Below are 6,000 nucleotides of genomic sequence, written 5' to 3' on the forward strand. Positions count from 1 at the left end.
TTTTGTTTGTAGATTCAATTGTTGATAGATATGTATTTATTACCATTTTCTTGTTCATGTTTTTGTTGTTCTTCTAGAAGACCCTTCAACATTTCATATAATAATGGTTTGGTTTAGCTTTTCCTTGTCTGGGAAACTCTTTATATGGCCATCAATTCTAAACGACAGCTTTGCAGGATAGAGTAATCTTGGTTGTAGGTTCTTGCTTTTCATCACTCTGAATATTTCTTGCTACTCCCTTCTGGCCTGCAAAGTTTCTTTTGAGAAATCAGCTTATGGGAACTCCCTTGTAGGTAACTAACTGCTTTTCTCTTGCTGCTTTTAAGATTCTTTGTCTTGAACCTTTTGCATTTTGATGATGATGTGTCTTGGTGTGGGCCTTTTGGGGTTCATCTTGTTTGGGCCTCTCTGTGCTTCCTGGACTTGTATGTCTGTTTCTTTCACCAAGTTAGGAAAGTTTTCTGTCATTATTGTTTAAATAGGTTTTCAATTTCTTGTTCTCTCTCTTCTCCTTCTGGCATCCCCATGATGCAAATGTTGGTACACTTGAAGTTGTCCCAGAGGCCCCTTATACTATCCTCATTTTTTTGGATTCTTTCTTCTTTTTGCTGTTCTGATTGGGTATTTTTTGCTTCCTTATATTTCAAATCAATGGTTTGCTTCTTGGCTTTACCTACTGTAGTATTGAATCTCTGTAAATTATTCTTTATTTCAGTTAGTGCCTCCTTCATTTCTGACTGGTCCTTTTTTATGCTCTTGAGGCCCTCACTAAGTTCATTGAGGTTCTCACTAAGTTCATCGAACATCCTTTTAAGCAGTGTTTTAAACTCTGCATCTGTTAGGTTGCTTATCTCCATTTTGTTTAGTTCTTTTCCTGGAGTTGTATTCTGTTCTTTCATTTGAGACATGTTTCTTTGTCTCCTCATTTTGGCTGCCTCCCTGTTTTTGTTTCTACGTATTAGGTAGAGTTGCTAAGTTTCCTAGGCTTCCTAGGGTGGCCTATTGTAGTAAGTGTCCTGTAGGATCCAGTGGCACAGCCTCCCTGGTCTCCCAGCTGGGCCCTCGAGGTGACTTTACATCCTTCTGTTGTAATTGAGTCTTGATTGCTATTGGCACATGAATGAGAGGGTTTTACTCAGGCTGATCAGCTGCAGGGACTGGCTGTGCCCACTATCCACCAAACTCTGGCTGCCTTGGACGATCAGCTGTGCACAGAGCAAGACTGACATCAGCAGGGCACTGGTATCCACTGAGTCCATTCCTTCAGTGTGTCACTTGTGGAGGTGGTTGGGTGGTGGTGCTTCACAGTGTTCTGAAGCTGTTCACTGGGTGTGCTGGCTCTGGGACCAAGTCAGCCACTGCCTGTGTTCTACTCAGGACCACCTGGCATAAGCTACAAAGTAGTCTGGAGATGGCTACTTCTTGTGCTGGGCTTGGAGGTGTCCAGGAAAAGCCAAGTTGTGAACCAAGGCTGGCTGCTTCCAGTGCCAGGTCTGGGGCCACTTAAAGAGAGGTATGGGGCTCGCTGAGACCAGAAGCTGCTTGTTTGAGAAAATGTAGGCAAATCTGAAGCAGGATTCAAGACAGGCTAATCCTATGATAAAGCAACTGGTTACAGCTTGGGTGGGCCTAAAAATTGGGTGGAGCATGGCCTCAGGGAATCACCAGGGCAGGGCAAATAGTGTGACCCAGGTTGCTGGAGTCCCAGGTATGGTGGCCTTCTGCCTGCCCTGTGGGGGAAGGGCTCACCAAAGGAACAAAGGCCTCTGACAGCATGTCTGTCCAGGAGAAAGCTGCCTCTCCAGCCCTTGCCCTGATGCCAAACAGCTCAGTTCTTCGCCATATGTCTCTGGTGCCTTACAAGTTACCTCCCCCATGCTGGAACTTTGAGGGAGCAAGTCCAAGTAAGTTCGTGCACGGGCCCTTTAAGAGGAGCTGCCTGGGGTTCCAGCAGCCTCAGGCTCCCTCAGCCTCCGTTCCCACTGGTTTTTACAGCCAGAAGTTATGGGGACTTCTCTTCCTGCACTGGAACCCTGAGCTGACAGCCTGGTGTGAGACGGGGACTCCTCAGGGAGGACCTTCACAGACGAGGTATTCTTCTGATTTTTATCCGCCACATGTGGGTGTGGGACCAGCCTGTCAGCGCCTCCACCCCTCCTACCAGTCTCAATGTGGCTGCTTCTTTAATTTCGTAGTTGTAGGACTTCCATTCAGCTTGTTTTCAGATGGTTATGAATGATGATTGTTCTGTAGTTTAGTTGTAATTTTGATGTGTTTGTGGGAGGAGGCGATACCGTGTTTACCTATGCCACCATCTTGACTGGAAGGGACTATTACTAACATATTTCAAATTATCTCTGTGCAATCTGGCATATTGATTGCCATAATTTCAATAGGTTAAAGAATGAAAACAACTTGATTGATAACATTTGCTGAATACCTACAGTTAAAAAGCACCGAGGGTGTAAATCCTGTTCCCTTCTTGCTTACAGTTTATAAACCAAACCATCAGCTTCATCAGGCCACCAATTCTACTGGAACCTGAGCTTCTAACCAAGCTAAAGCAAGCACATGAGAAGAATCTTTTTGCAATTGTGAAGCCAGACTAGTCCACTATGTTTATAATTCCCATCATCATCTTCAGTCACTGTGCAAAATATGTCCTTGTCATGCTTCTCGTGCTGCTCACACTTTTGTTTCCTGTTCGCATTCCCGACCTCCCACTTGTGGAGAGTGCCAATGGGGCCTTAGGGGGTGGCTTCGGATCTCCCATGATCTCCTTCGGCTCCATCCATTCTTTAGCATGGATGCATGATATTTTCTCAAGCAGTGACATGCCTAAGTCCCTTCGGTTATAGACATTCTGGAGCTAACACTACTCTCTTCCTTTACACATCTTTCCACTCTGGCTTCTGATATTTTCCATGATGAACAGATTTCCCCTCTACATCCTTAACTTATTCACTGAACACTTTCCACCTGGCTCTCCCCTGAGGACTGCTAATTGAATTCAAATTCTTCCATGAGCACACTGCCTGCCTGTCTGTAGTGGAAGCTGTTCACTCCGTAGTAGGCAATATATCTGGAAGTCACAAATTAGAGTCTCTACCTCCATTTCTCGTATCTATTTATTCATTCAGTTTTGGCAAAAATCTTGGGACTCCAGCCGTTTGTGACCCACTCTCTAACCATGTTTGTCTGCTTTACTCTCCTGGCCTTTTGTTTGGATGGGAAAGTAAATCAAACTAACTTTTGTTGATCTCCTAGTAGAGGAGTTGGCAAACTTTTCTGTAAAGGACCAGATAGCATATATTTTTGTCTTTGCGGGACATATGGTCTCTGTTATACTCTTGAATTTGGCCACTGTAGTGCAAGAGCAGCCATAGACAGTAGTATACAAATGAGTATGGCTGTTTGCCAACCTCTGTCCAAATATATGCCAGTCAATATGACAGAGGCTTTACGTACATTATCTCATGAGAAACTTCAATGACAACTGCCCTAAGGGGTTGGAGTAGTAAACAATGAAAGTTAAGCCCCTATCATAGTGACTGGCCTATAGTAGGTGCTTGATAAATGGTTACTGCAAATGATAATAATTAATCTTATTTATTTATTTATTTATTTATTTATTTATTTATTTATTTAATTTTATCCTCACCTGAGGACATTTTTCCATTTTTTGTTCAGACAGAGCAGGAGGGAGAGAGAGGAAGAGAGAGAGAGAAACATCGACATGAAAGGGACACATCGAGTGGCTGCCACCCACACGACCCACCAGGGCCAGGGACAAACTGCAACTGAGGTACATGCCCTTAGCGGGAACCGAACCAGGGTCTCTCTGGACCACAGGCCGACACTCTTAACTGCTGAGCCAAACTGGCCAGGGCAATAATAGTTAATCTTAAATGACTCTGCAAGATGGAAAGTCAGGAACATCAAATAACTTTCACAGGAAGAAGGTAAAAAATACTAGTATTCAAAAGCCTTAATTGTCTCCTCTATTCTTTTCCAATGAATGCAGTTTTGACTGAGTTTGATCTAACTGTAGAGATCTAGGTGAAATAAGTAGTAAGAAATATGTCCTCCGGTGAGGACATTTTTGCATTTATCTACAGATAGAGAGGGAGGGAGAAAGGGAGGAAGAGAAAGAAACATTGATATGAGAGATACATATTGACTGGTTGCCACCCACATGACCCCAACCAGGGTCAGGGACAAACTGCAACTGAGGTACATGCCCTTAGCGGGAATTGAACCTGTGACTCTCTGGTCTGCGGGCTGATGCTCTAACCACTGAGCCAAACTGGCTAGGGCTCTTAGTTTCTTAGTGATCCTCACCAGGAGCTATTAGCACATTAAAAGAGTATTAAGATCACAATTAACCTTGGTTACTAAAGTAAACACAACTACAATTTTCCTTTTGAAGAAGTAAAAAAAAAAAAAAAAAGCTCTACTAATTTTTTTTTTTTTTTATTGATTATTTTAGAAAGAGATGAAGGGAGAGGGCGAGAGAGATAGAAAGATCAATGAGAGAGAACATCAATTAGCTGCCTCCTGCATGCTCCACTGGGGATTGGGCCTAAACCTGAGCATGTGCCCTGACCGGGAATCAATGTATAGGTCAACGCTCAATCACTGAGTCATACCGGCCTGGTTCTAATAATTCTTTAATGAAGGCAGTAGGCATCAGTAAATAAACCATTAAACTGAGAATTAACACGTTACTCAAGTCAGTTAAGACAGAATTTGCTGGCCCTGGCCCATTTGTGACCCACTCTCTAGCCATGTTTGTCTGCTTTATTTTTCTCGCCTCCTGTTTTGTTGGGAACGTAAATCAAACTAACTTTTGTTGGCTGGATAGCTCAGTTAGTTAGCGCATTGCCTGATATGCCAAGGTTGTGGGTTCAATCCTCAGTCAGGGCACATGTAAAAATCAACAAATAAGTGCATAAATAAGTGGAACAACAAAAAAATTGACGTTTCTCTCTCAAATAGATTTTTTAAAACTTAAAAAAAAAGAAAGGCCCGCCCTGGCCAGTGTGGTTCAGTTGGCTGGGTGATGTCCAGTGCTTTGGAAGATTGCTGGTTTGATTCCTGCTCAGGGCACATGCCCAGGCTGCGGGCTCGACTCCCCAGTCAGGGGAGTGCGGGAGGTGACCAGTCTAAGGTAGATTTGAAACCTGTATAATTTTACTAACCAAGGTCACGCCAATAAATTCAATCAAAAAAAGATTTTGCTAACTTGTTGTTCTCTTTTAGGCATTAATCATTTCAGTTATTGCTATAATAGAATTGTTCACCACTCAAAGAAGTGTCTTACAATAGATTGCACAGGAAAGAAATATGGATAAGAGTCCCAGAGATTTTCAGATATGCTCAGGTATAGCTGCAGGATTGGAGAAGTGGGGCCAGATGGGGCTTGCCAGTTCTAGAATTTAGAAATCCCAGAGATGAAAGAATGACCAGAAACATGAAGGCTGAACTTTGGTGAGGCTGACTGACTCCTAAAAGTGCTTAGTTATTTGTTTGATCCACCGACAATTATTTACTGAGTATTACGACTGTCTGGGTACCAAGGATATAGTAGTGAATAAAATAAAGCTCTTGTCCTTATGGAGCTTCTATGCTAGTAGGAGAGATCACTAGTAAATACATAAATAGGAAATATCAGTGACCAGAGTATATGGGGAAAATTTAAAACAGGGCAAAATGATATAACGTGAATGTCAACCCATGCACCAAGAGATCACTGGTTTGATTCCCGGTCAGGGTACATGCCCAGGTTGTGGGCCCAAATCTCTCGTGCGGGGCATGCAGGAGGTGGCCAATCGATGTTCTCTCTCATTGATGCTTCTATCTCTTTCTCCCTCTCTCTTCCTCTCTCTCTAAAAATCAGTAAAGAAAAAAAATAAAGAGGGTAGACAGGGAACACTGAATTAGCAACACTAAACCATTGCACGTAAGGGAAATAAATGGTTAGCTTCCTAGGTTCACATT

This window comes from Molossus molossus, unplaced genomic scaffold, assembly GCF_014108415.1.
Source record: "Molossus molossus isolate mMolMol1 unplaced genomic scaffold, mMolMol1.p scaffold_m16_p_14, whole genome shotgun sequence".
NCBI lineage: Eukaryota > Metazoa > Chordata > Mammalia > Chiroptera > Molossidae > Molossus > Molossus molossus.